Source organism: Amphiura filiformis, chromosome 19 (assembly GCF_039555335.1).
Source record: "Amphiura filiformis chromosome 19, Afil_fr2py, whole genome shotgun sequence".
In the NCBI taxonomy this organism is placed as follows: Eukaryota; Metazoa; Echinodermata; class Ophiuroidea; order Amphilepidida; family Amphiuridae; genus Amphiura; species Amphiura filiformis.
In genome coordinates this window covers 4,812,900-4,826,714 of record NC_092646.1, presented here as the reverse complement: position 1 = coordinate 4,826,714, position 13,815 = coordinate 4,812,900, and the positions used below count along the sequence as shown (strand labels likewise).

At 39.2% G+C, this 13,815-nt stretch overlaps 1 long non-coding RNA gene across 3 annotated transcripts in view; it reads right to left on the bottom strand.

The window, feature by feature from the left end:
• The window catches only part of LOC140140851 (uncharacterized), a 76,096-nt gene that overhangs the window by 39,570 nt on the left and 22,711 nt on the right, over positions 1 to 13,815 (bottom strand). For all 3 annotated transcript variants that reach the window (XR_011857315.1, XR_011857316.1, XR_011857317.1), the window contains exon 3: positions 8,241 to 8,326. This is a non-coding gene — a long non-coding RNA (uncharacterized lncRNA). The remainder of the gene's footprint in view (positions 1 to 8,240; positions 8,327 to 13,815) is intronic.

The following is a 13,815-nucleotide window of genomic DNA, read 5'->3' as shown; positions in this document are numbered from 1 at the left end:
TTTTGATGTCTGGGCCTAATAATTTTTTTTTTTTTTTCATAATTTTGATGTCTGGGCCTAATGGTTTTTTTTTTCATAACTTGATGTCTGGGCCTAATAATGTTTTTTTTTTTTTCATAATTTTGATGTCTGGGCCTAATATTTGTTTTTTCATAATTTTGATGTCTGCCTAATTATTTTTTTCATAATTTTGATGTCTGGGCCTAATAATTTTTTTTTTCATAATTTTGATGTCTGGGCCTAATAATGTTTTTTTTTTTCATAATTTTGATGTCTGGGCCTAATATTTGTTTTTTCATAATTTTGATGTCTGCCTAATTTTTTTTTTCATAATTTTGATGTCTGGGCCTAATAATTTTTTTTTTTCATAATTTTGATGTCTGGGCCTAATGGGGTTTTTTTCATTATTTTGATGTCTGGGCCTTATAATTTTTTTCATAATTTTGATGTCTGGGCCTAATATTTGTTTTCTTCATAATTTTGATGTCTGGGCCTAATAATTTTGTTTTCATAATTTTGATGTCTGGGCCTAAATTTTTTTTTCATAATTTTGATGCCTGGGCCTAATAATTTTTTTTTTCATAATTTTGATGTCTGGGCCTAATAATTTTTTTTTTCATAATTTTGATGTCTGGGCCTAATAATTTTTTTTCATAACTTGATGTCTGGGCCTAATAATGTTTTTTTTTCATAATTTTGATGTCTGGGCCTAATATTTGTTTTTTCATAATTTTGATGTCTGCCTAATTTTTTTTTTTTCATAATTTTGATGTCTGGGCCTAATAATTTTTTTTTTTTTTCATAATTTTGATGTCTGGGCCTAATGGTTTTTTTTTTCATAATTTTGATGTCTGGGCCTAATGGTTTTTCTTCATAATTTTGATGTCTGGGCCTATTTTTTTTTTCATAATTTTGATGCCTGGGCCTAATAATTTTTTTTTCATAATTCTGATGTCTGGGCCTAATAATTTTTTTTCATAATTTAAACCAAACTAACTTGGGTCAGGAGGGAGGGGATGGTAAACATTTTTTATTTTTTACTCAGCCTTAGGCCTAAGTTTTTCATTCAGCTATATTTTGAGATTTGTAACTTTTCTGTTTAAATGTATTAGTAATAAACCAGCTAACAGCTAAACTAACTTTGATCTTATTTCACTTAATTTTTTTGATGTCTAGGCCTAATAACTGTCTCTAAATTTAAATTTGCACCATGCACTTATATAATAGTGAGCCTGTAAATTAATGACTTATAATCAATCCTTTTTTTTACATTAAAATCTGATTTTGTTTTATTACTATATATACTGACTGAAAATACGACTTAGGCCTATATTTAACAATTTCCTGTAATTTCCTTGATAGGCCTATAATGCCCTAGACGATCCTATTCAAACAGTGCTTTCAGATTTTGTTTGTTAAACTATTTTCTGTTTGTTTCCTTACTTTTATGTTTTTTCTTTTTGTTTATTATGTTTTATTTATTTATTTTTCATTTACCTGATACTTTTGCAATTTTCAGTTTTTCAAGCTCCTGTAAGGGCAAGGTTAGATCATTCTCCAACCACAGCAAAGTATTTCTGAACACTCCTCACTGCTCACTGAATTCAGTATGCGCAAGCTGCAACACAAGGCTATCAAGAACCTGCACAACATTAAATTATTGTATATTGACTTGTTATCAGGAACCACGCTGAAAGCAATTGAATACCTACCTGAGTGGAAGAAGGACCCAACTCCCAATTTTTTACAAATGAGTTAGACCCAGCATTTTATTGCCAGCAGACTGTTCTTCCTTGTGTGTGAAAGATGAGCCAAAATCCACCCTCTAAATAGTCTTCCATGTACACTTAATCACGGTTTTCATGGAAGAAAGGCCCAACTCCATGGAGTTGGGCACTTCTTCCACAAATATTGGGTAAAAGAGGAATTTTGTTCATCCATGAAATCTGCTTCTCACTACAATAAACTTTCTTGCTAACATATTACATGCTTATACTTGTGCAATTAATGGATAATTTCCAAATTTCTGTAGATATTTATAACACATCTGCTTAAGGAACTGACACTTGCAGTATATTAGTGGAAGAAGGGCCCAACTCCAGCTCCTATTAAGACCTGTACAGTTGCCATGGAAACAAATGATTTTGAATGTATGTAATACTGTATGTTCATGTATTAAAGGTCCCCTGAAGATGAAAACATTCTGTCTATAAAACTTGTCCAAATATTAAGTTTTTTTCTTAATATCCCAAAAACAGTTTTGATGGAGTTGGGCCCTTCTTCCACTCAGGTATTCAATTTTATTGATTTGGTTTAGGAATTCTAGTTGAAGCAATTAGATTTGTTGCAATATGTGTCTAACTTCCCATTATACCTACAAAAATAGTTGAAGAAATAAGTTTACCAAAATGTAAATCTTCTAAACCATATAGGTACATTGCGTAAAAGTAAACAAATTTAACGCCCGCCCACTAATTTTCCTCACCACAGACAGCATTGGTTTGGTGATACATGTACATACCAATGGCAGTTGTTTCATAACTGGTCTGACAGACATAGATATTCCTAATATTTTCTTACATTAAATATACTTCATTACATTACGCTGTGGCATTATGCCTGGTCTAGCCCATTCTCGGGAGGATAGACCTCAGGTGACTTTTCCTTAACGATTAACACTACTCTACTGCCCGGTCTAGCCCGTTGTTGGGAGAATAGACCTCAGGTGACCTTTCCTTAACGACTAACACTACTCTACTGCCCGGTCTAGCCCGTTGTCGGGAGGATAGACCTCAGGTGACCTTTCCTTAACGACTAACACTACTCTACTGCCCGGTCTAGCCCGTTGTCGGGAGACCCCAGGTAACCTTTCCTTAACGACTAACACTACTCTACTGCCCGGTCTAGCCCGTTGTCGGGAGGATAGACCTTAGGTGACCTTTCCTTAACAACTAACACTACTCTACTGCCCGGTCTAGCCCGTTGTCGGGAGGATAGACCTCAGGTGACCTTTCCTTAACGACTAACACTACTCTACTGCCCGGTCTAGCCCGTTGTCGGGAGACCCCAGGTAACCTTTCCTTAACGACTAACACTACTCTACTGCCCGGTCTAGCCCGTTGTCGGGAGGATAGACCTTAGGTGACCTTTCCTTAACAACTAACACTACTCTACTGCCCGGTCTAGCCCGTTGTCGGGAGGATAGACCTCAGGTGACCTTTCCTTAACGACTAACACTACTCTACTGCCCGGTCTAGCCCGTTGTCGGGAGGATAGACCTCAGGTGACCTTTCCTTAACGACTAACACTACTCTACTGCCCGGTCTAGCCCATTGTCGGGAGGATAGACCTCAGGTGACCTTTCCTTAACGACTAACACTACTCTACTGCCTGGTCTAGCCCGTTGCGGGAGGATAGACCTCAGGTGACCTTTCCTTAACGACTAACACTACTCTACTGCCCGGTCTAGCTCGTTGCCAGGAGGATAGACCTCAGGTGACCTTTCCTTAACGACTAACACTACTCTACTGCCCGGTCTAGCCCGTTGCCGGGAGGATAGACCTCAGGTGACCTTTCCTTAACGACTAACACTAAATGGTTTAGTCTTTTAAACCATATAGGTACATTGCGTAAAAGTAAACAAATTTAACGCCCGCCCACTAATTTTCCTCACCACAGACAGCATTGGTTTGGTGATACATGTACATACCAATGGCAGTTGTTTCATAACTGGTCTGACAGACATAGATATTCCTAATATTTTCTTACATTAAATATACTTCATTACATTACGCTGTGGCATTATGCCTGGTCTAGCCCATTCTCGGGAGGATAGACCTCAGGTGACTTTTCCTTAACGATTAACACTACTCTACTGCCGGTTTAGCCCGTTGTCGGGAGAATAGACCTCAGGTGACCTTTCCTTAACGACTAACACTACTCTACTGCCGGTCTAGCCCGTTGTCGGGAGGATAGACCTTAGGTGACCTTTCCTTAACAACTAACACTACTCTACTGCCCGGTCTAGCCCGTTGTCGGGAGGATAGACCTCAGGTGACCTTTCCTTAACGACTAACACTACTCTACTGCCCGGTCTAGCCCGTTGTCGGGAGGATAGACCTCAGGTGACCTTTCCTTAATGACTAACACTACTCTACTGCCGGTCTAGCCCGTTGTCGGGAGACCCCAGGTAACCTTTCCTTAACGACTAACACTACACTACTGCCCGGTCTAGCCCGTTGTCGGGAGGATAGACCTTAGGTGACCTTTCCTTAACAACTAACACTACTCTACTGCCCGGTCTAGCCCGTTGTCGGGAGGATAGACCTCAGGTGACCTTTCCTTAACGACTAACACTACACTACTGCCCGGTCTAGCCCGTTGTCGGGAGGATAGACCTCAGGTGACCTTTCCTTAACGACTAACACTACTCTACTGCCGGTCTAGCCCATTGTCGGGAGGATAGACCTCAGGTGACCTTTCCTTAACGACTAACACTACTCTACTGCCCGGTCTAGCCCGTTGCCGGGAGGATAGACCTCAGGTGACCTTTCCTTAACGACTAACACTACTCTACTGCCCGGTCTAGCTCGTTGCCAGGAGGATAGACCTCAGGTGACCTTTCCTTAACGACTAACACTACTCTACTGCCGGTCTAGCCCGTTGCGGGAGGATAGACCTCAGGTGATCGACCTTTCCTTAACGACTAACACTAAATGGTTTAGTCTTTTAAACCATATAGGTACATTGCGTAAAAGTAAACAAATTTAACGCCTACCACTAATTTTCCTCACCACAGACAGCATTGGTTTGGTGATACATGTACATACCAATGGCAGTTGTTTCATAACTGGTCTGACAGACATAGATATTCCTAATATTTTCTTACATTAAATATACTTCATTACATTACGCTGTGGCATTATGCCTGGTCTAGCCCATTCTCGGGAGGATAGACCTCAGGTGACTTTTCCTTAACGATTAACACTACTCTACTGCCCGGTCTAGCCCGTTGTCGGGAGAATAGACCTCAGGATAGACCTCAGGTGACCTTTCCTTAACGACTAACACTACTCTACTGCCCGGTCTAGCCCGTTGTCGGGAGGATAGACCTTAGGTGACCTTTCCTTAACAACTAACACTACTCTACTGCCCGGTCTAGCCCGTTGTCGGGAGGATAGACCTCAGGTGACCTTTCCTTAACGACTAACACTACTCTACTGCCCGGTCTAGCCCGTTGTCGGGAGGATAGACCTCAGGTGACCTTTCCTTAACGACTAACACTACTCTACTGCCCGGTCTAGCTCGTTGCCAGGAGGATAGACCTCAGGTGACCTTTCCTTAACGACTAACACTACTCTACTGCCCGGTCTAGCCCGTTGCCGGGAGGATAGACCTCAGGTGACCTTTCCTTAACGACTAACACTAAATGGTTTAGTCTTTTAAACCATATAGGTACATTGCGTAAAAAGTAAACAAATTTAACGCCTCCGCCCACTAATTTTCCTCACCACAGACAGCATTGGTTTGGTGATACATGTACATACCAATGGCAGTTGTTTCATAACTGGTCTGACAGACATAGATATTCCTAATATTTTCTTACATTAAATATACTTCATTACATTACGCTGTGGCATTATGCCTGGTCTAGCCCATTCTCGGGAGGATAGACCTCAGGTGACTTTTCCTTAACGATTAACACTACTCTACTGCCCGGTCTAGCCCGTTGTCGGGAGAATAGACCTCAGGATAGACCTCAGGTGACCTTTCCTTAACGACTAACACTACTCTACTGCCGGTCTAGCTCGTTGTCGGGAGGATAGACCTCAGGTGACCTTTCCTTAACGACTAACACTACTCTACTGCCCGGTCTAGCCCGTTGTCGGGAGGATAGACCTCAGGTGACCTTTCCTTAATGACCAACACTACTCTACTGCCCGGTCTAGCTCGTTGTCGGGAGGATAGACCTCAGGTGACCTTTCCTTAACGACTAACACTACTCTACTGCCCCGTCTAGCCCGTTGTCGGGAGACCTCAGGTGACCTTTCCTTAACGACTAACACTACTCTACTGCCCAGTCTAGCCCGCAGTCGGGAGGATAGACCTCAGGTGACCTTTCCTTAACGACTAACACTACTCTATTGTCTATTGTTGACACCAATTTTTTCCTACTAAGATCTGTCATTGTACCGACGGCCATGATGAGTGCCCCCACACCCCTCCTCCACCGGCTACGTCACTGAGCTAAATAAGAGGTCGATTTAGCCACTGGCCCGCTGGTCCTGGCTAGTTTGTTTTCTCGTTGGGCCAGGATAATTTCTGTCTGAATGGCCCAGTGGACCAGTTGGAATTTTGGCATTACATGTATAATTATAAATTTATGACATGTTAGAATATTAACAACAAATCTGGGTTTGCCCTTTGGGCCAGCCCGAAACCTTCCCAGTTGGCCCTTGGGCCAGCTGATTATTGCTTCTTATGTCTACCCCTGCTAAAGGTAGGCATGTACAATACAAAATTGATTAGTCACACACAAAATAATTGCATATACATACCAAATGTTACAAAAAACACAAAAACCAGAAGAATATAAAATTATAGTTAAATAATGGTCTCCCTGATTAAAATCAGATGACCTTAAGGGAAGGGGTATGAACGTTTGGACAGTATTTATTGTGGGACATTAGAGCACATCAGACATCTCGAATTGCATTCTGAATACGAAGATGTCCCAAAACACCCAAAAAAATAGGTCTTTTTGGGAAAAAATCCATATCTTCAATATAAAAGGTCAAAATATTCAATTGATCGTCGGCTTTTCCTCCCAGCTACATACACTTTAAGAATATATCATTAGATTTATAAAATTTATTTCAACGACTGTTATATATATCAAAAATTTGAAAAATATCCAAATTTAATAATTTGTCATAAAAAAAAATTAAAAAAAGATAATTATTTGATAACAGAAAGACATGCTTCGTATTCAGAATACAATTCGATACGTCTGAGGTGCTCTCATGTCCCACAAAAAATACTGTCGAAACGCCATAAACGCTCATTCTAGATCCCTTAAACGCCATAAACGCTCATTCTAGATCCCTTAATCATGTTAATGGGAAATTATTGAAAAAAGATGCATAAATTAAATACGAACCTGTTCTGCCACTGCACTCAATGATGGTTAAATAATATTTATACTGATGGGCAGAGTTTTTAGCCAAAAAGACAATTTAGACAGACAAATTAAAAACATGAGTACCCCCCACACACACCTTAAAACGTCCAATTTTTAAATCAGATGACCTAAAAATGATTGACCCACGTCTGTGTGAAAAATACATTGTGACTACTACATTTAATATGGAGACAACCTTTTTCTGAATTTCCCACAGATCCATAATGATTTGTACCCTTATTTGTCTGTTCGTCGGTCTTGCGAAATTAGGCCATGCCATCTTAATTATCTTAATTAAACCATTTGACTCAAGCTCTCCCGCCCGTTAGTAAAATCATGCACATTATACTTTTCTCCCCTCTTTCATTTAATTACTGAAAAGAAAAATACAAGTCCATTAATCTTTCCCATAAAAAGCATTGTACTAAACATTCGCAACAGATATAATTTTACTGGCAAACTTGCCCCAAAACTTGTCCATATCGATTGAAAAAAAATAAATCCATTGCACATTGGGTTTTCAATTTATGAAGAGCTTTTAGTCAAACTATTTAAATAAGAAATTACCTACATGTATTTGAATGGGGCCTCAGCTTTGTCAATGACAATTTTAATGACATATCCTTTTATGAATTTATAAATGATTTAAATTTTTACACTTCACTGGGATCACTGAATGGGCTTTAATTTAATAGCTTTCATTCAAATGTGGCGTAACTAGGGGGCAGGGGGGGCAATGTGCCCCGGACGCCAATTCAGCATCGATTCTGCGCCCTTCCAAGCGATAAAAGTCAAATTTTTCACGCGCTTCACACGCATTTTAGCACAAAATCAATTGAAAGAACAATTTAAGACCTATATTCTAGTAACCAAATTTTATTTGTGGTAGGCCTTATTTGTCCAAAATTTAGTACGCTCCCCGCGCAATTGTTTCAAGAATTGGGGGCGCCATTATGTATCCTTAGCCCTGGGGGGGGGCTAGGTTTCTTGCCCCGGGCGCTACCAACCCTAGTTACACCACTGCCGTGAAACCACTGAGTAGCTATAATTGTGCACTTACTTTTAATTGTCCTGGTATAATGAAGACATCCCTGTTCATTTGATTCATCTCAACAACAAATACTGCTTCCACTGAAAGTGATGGATCTGTAATGATACAAAGAGACTCTCAATATTAGAAGTCATGAAAGTTACACTAAAACCAATCATAAGGGGCGCTCCATTAGATTTCCAGGGGGCATGGTTTTTTGAAGAAAAAACTTTGAATATAAAGTCTGCACAAAAAGTAACTCAGCTGTTATAAATACCCCTATAGATTCAGAACTAATAATTGTTTTCACAATATTTCAACATACCGAGAAGGATGATTTATTTACCACCATTTTGATACCCCATTCGTCAAATGTCGTTCAATATTAACAACACAGTAGTACTGTTACAGAAAAATGCCCGAATTTAAAAGTTGCAGTTTACAGCGATCAATGGTTATAATGCCAGCACTTTAAACACGTAAAGCCCGCCATTATCTTCGCGCTTACTTCAAATCAATACAAATAACTGCAACTTTTAAATTGGGGTATTTTTCTTTCAAAACACTGCTGTATTGTTAATATTGAACAAATGGGGTATCAAAATGCGCGTAAATAAATCATCCTTCTTTTTATGTTGAAATATTGTGAAAAACAATTATTAGTTCTGAATCTATAGGCGTATTATAACAGCTGAGTTACTTTTTGTGCACTTTTGATGCAAAGAAAAAAAATTATTTCACCCACTTGACTAAAAAAAACTTCTTCCTAGGTTATACACACAAATTCTGCCTAGTTTACACACAAAAAGAAAATCTGTATCTTCAATACAAAAGGTCAACATTTTCAGTACACTTTTCATCCCAGCTACACAACACTTAAAGTATATATCATTTATACAATTTACTTCGAGAACTGTTAAATTTCAAAAATATCAATTTTAATCATTAGCCTTTCCCAAATTTGACTCACCGCATCTCAAAATGGCTGAGTGCAACTTATGGCGGGTTTCGTCAGAGCGGGTCACATTTATACACACAAATAAATATGCTGTAATATGCTATAATTAGGGAAGATTATTCTAGAATAGTAAGAAATGATATATAAAGCCTGGATTGGAAATGATTAAGGGCTGGGGTATGAACGTTTGGACAGTATTTATTTTGGGACATTAGAGCACATCAGACATATCGAATTGCATTCTGAATACGAAGAATGTCATTCTGATATCAAATAATTTTGATTTTTGAAATTCGCAATTTAATACACATTTTATGGCAAATCATTAAAATTGATATTTTTGATATTTAACAGTACTTGAAGTAAACTTTATAAATCTGATAATTTATACTTAAAGTGTATGTAGGTGGGATGAAAAGCCGACGATCAATTGAAAAAAAAAAAATAGGTCTTTTTGGGAAAAAATCCATATCTTCAATATGAAAGGTCAACATTTTCAATCGACCGTCGGCTTTTCCTCCCTGCTACATACACTTTAAGAATATATCATTAGATTTATGTAATTTACTTGAGGACTGTTATATATCAAAAATTGAAAATATCAAATTTTTATAATTTGTCATAAAATTTGTATTATATTGTGATTTTCAAAAATGAAAATTATTTGATATCAGAAAGACATGCTTCAGATTCAGAATGCAATTCGATAGGTCTGAGGTGCTCTCATGTCCCACAAAAAATACTGTCGAGCGCAATAAACGCTCATTTTAGATCCCTTAAGATGGGAGATTGAAATGCTAAGAGGGAACTCTGTGAAACTTATGTTAGCCAGGGCAGTATTGGTACAAAGTTACCATTATTGTGTGAAGTCTTCAAACTTCGTTTGGTTCACAGTTCTTGTGTGTGTGTTGGAGAGAATTAAATACGCCAGTCGAGGTGGTCTGGTAGAGCCAATAGTGCTCCATTACGTCAACTCAAAGAAGCGGCAGACTGAAAAATCTCCATCTAGGAACTGTGGTATTTTGCTGGACTAACATAGTGTGTTTTAAGTGGAGCAGAAAGCTTACTCAAGAGATCTCCGAGAGACGAGCTTAATTACGGTCAACATATGAGAAGACCATTTGGAAAACACAAGCACAGCAGCTAGGATAGTGAGACCATAGTCATCAGGACATCAAACTGTGATTGTGGTAAACCAGGGGTTTACCTTGGATACGGTATTCATAGCGCCATGGTCAGGTCGCTTCGATGATCGCCCTACAATTTTATCCGCTTTTAGGCGGTTTAAAGATGATTTTTAACCAATGAACTTTTACGTGTGTTAGTGTTTGATACCTGGATGATTATGTTGCAGCAATTTTTATATTTTGTGTGTGGATTATGTGCAATTCCGTTGATTTTTATTTCCACTTTCGTCGTGGATCGGGTATGTACTGACTTTATTACATGTACTGTAACCAACTCCATTGGGAATACAATCATGATGACCGGTACTCAAACTGAAGTGGATGACCTATCTAACATAAAGAGTGATATTGATCGTAATATTGATCGATATGTTATACTGTCGACTTTCTTTATTCGCTGGAACTAAAACCACCCGGTTTAGATAGTGCAATAGACTGTGGTATACCCATGAATGTTTGTAAACATTTGGATTCCTTGAACTTACTCAAACATCCTTGCCCTTTTCATACACAACATCATGCATATACAAGGAAAAAGCGATGGAGAAAAAGAGGAAGTAGAGGTATTCGTGAGACAACGCAATCCCGTTCTATCCCTGTTATTACAAACTTAAGAACTACATGTGTACCTGGCCAAAATGCTGCGAATCATAACAACTTGCGCTACTTGGACAAACATGACAGTAGAAAATTTAACATAAGACACTGGAACGCCAGATCTGCTAGAAAGAAGACAATTGCAATAACTGATAACATAATTGCCAATGACATTGATATTTTCATTATCACTGAAAGTTGGCTTGCCGAAAATGATCCTGTTGTTATAGGAGAGCTATTACCACCAGGCTACTCTTTTATGAACTTTAACCGTAAGGGCGATGAGCACGGTGGTATTGCAATTATCCACAAATCTCAAATCAGTCTTCAGAATTACCCAAGTACTACCAAAACCACGTACTTTGAGCATGCAACTGTGGTAATCAAAAACACTGGACTTAGGATTGTCACTGTCTACCGCCCCCCGCCCTCCAAAGTAAATGGTTTCAAAACAAGCCAGTTCTTGGAGGAAATGGAGTCTTTTCTGGAGGATGAGTGCCTTGTTCCTGCAAAGACTATTTTCTTAGGGATTTCAACATTCATGTAGATGAGCCAGGAAAACCAGAAGTTGCCCGTTTTCTTGATACTCTTGTTGTCAATGGATTACATCAGCACATACAGGAACCTACACACATTAGTGGACACACTATAGACTTAATTATATCTCGTCCTGAGGACAAATTAGTTTCAAAATGTTGTGTGCTTCCATCTTTAGGTTCTGATCATATGCTCATTGACTGTGTAATTAATTGTGCAAAACCTGCACCTTTAAGAGTTACATCATCTGTAAGAAATTTCAAATGTATGGACAAATCTGAATTCACTCAAAATCTTACTTCTGAAATTGAGGGTCTGGATCTTCGAGGTACTGCTGATGAGATGCTTGGGCAGCTCGAATCGTCTGTTTCTAGTGTTCTTGATGCTCATGCACCTTCTCAGACACGTTCTCGAAGCTTGAGACCCCGCTTTCCGTGGTATAATCAAGAAATAAATGATGAAAGGTGCAAACGAAGAAGGTTAGAACGTAAATGGCGTAAGACAAGAACTGATCTTGACCATGTTGCTTATATTGAACAATCTAATAGAGTCAACAAACTCATTCAAAGTGCCAAAGAGGTGTATTATAATGAAGCACTTGAATCATCTGACTGTAAAAATATGTTTGTTGTGCTAAATAGACTGCTAAATAAGAATGCCAAGTCTTTACCATGTTGCTGACTCAGCCTTAGAGTTGAGTGATTCATTTGCCAGATTTTTATCAACAAAGTTGCTAAAATTAGACAAGAATTCTGTGTCAATAGTGGCACACGTAGTAGTGTAAGTAATCCTAGTGACATTCTGTGTGATGATAGTGTACAGGTATTTGACAGTTTTAAGCCTGTTAGTGCTGAAGTCATCAAAAGACTGTTCTAAACTCTGCTAACAAGTCATGTATCCTTGATACACTTCCAGTGTGGCTCTTTAAAGATAATATTGATGTTTTGTGCAATGTCCTTACAGTCCTTGTTAACAAATCGTTCAGTAGTGGTGAGTTTCCACACGCACTGCGTGAGGCTGTAGTTTGTCCGGTCTTAAAAAAGCCTTCTCTTGACAAGAATGTCTTACAGAATTATCGTCCTGTCTCCAACTTAAGCTATTACTCCAAAATCATGGAGAAAATTGCTTCTGTTCAACTCAAGAACACCTTCAGTCTCATGGTCTCCAGGAAGAGTTTCAGTCGGCGTACAGGGTTAGGCATAGTACCGAAACGGCACTGCTAAGGGTCAAAACAGACATATTGAAAGACATGGATTGCGGCAGAGCTGTGTTTGTAGTGCTTCTTGACCTCTCTGCCGCTTTCGACACGGTAGACCACGTCATCCTTCTAAACCGCTTGTCACGCACATTCAACATCACTGGTATGGCTCTTAACTGGATTAAAAGCTATCTACAGAGCAGAAACTTTCGCGTTTCAGTAGGTGCTGTATCATCTGAAAAACATGATCTGAATTACGGACTACCACAAGGATCGGTCCTTGGACCACTCTTCTTTGTTCTTTACACCTACTGCATTGGACATATTATCAGAGAGTTTGGGATTTGCTATCACATTTATGCTGACGACGTGCAGCTGTACTTTTCCTTTGACCCAAAGATTGCTGGTGCTGCTGAACTTGCCTTATCCAGATTATCGCCTTGTATCAATGCTATTCGGCAATGGATGATGACGAATTTGTTGAAGCTCAATGACTCCAAAACGGAGTTTTTGTAGCAGGTTAGTCTCATAATCTAAAGAAGTTACAGACTGTATCTATCAAAATTGGTAATATGGACATTAGACCCTCTTCACCATTAAGAACCTTGGAGTTGTCTTCGATCAAACAATGTCCATGAATGCTCATGTGAAATCACTCACTAAATCAGTGAACTTTCATCTCAGAAACATGTACAGAATTCGGAGGTATATCACAACTGAAAGCTGTCACCATCTTGCTAGGTCTCTCATTTTGTCTAGACTTGACTATGCGAACTCACTTCTACTTGGCATTTCGGCAAAGGATAGGAAACAACTGCAGAGGCTTCAAAATAGAGCCGCCAAAGTTGTCTACAAATGCAATAGACTGGAACCATCTGCACCTTTGCTTAGAGACCTTCACTGGCTGCCAGTTGCGAAGGATCATCTTCAAAGTGCTGCTGCTAGTGTTCAAAGCTCTGCATGATGTAGCTCCGCCTACTTGTCGGATCACCTGCGTCCTCTACGTTCCTGGTAGAGATAACATGCGATCCAGCAATAACTATTTGCTTCATGTTCCGCGCACTTCACGATCCATGGGTGACAACGCCTTCTGTTCGACTGGCCACGCCACTGGAACGCACTTCCAGG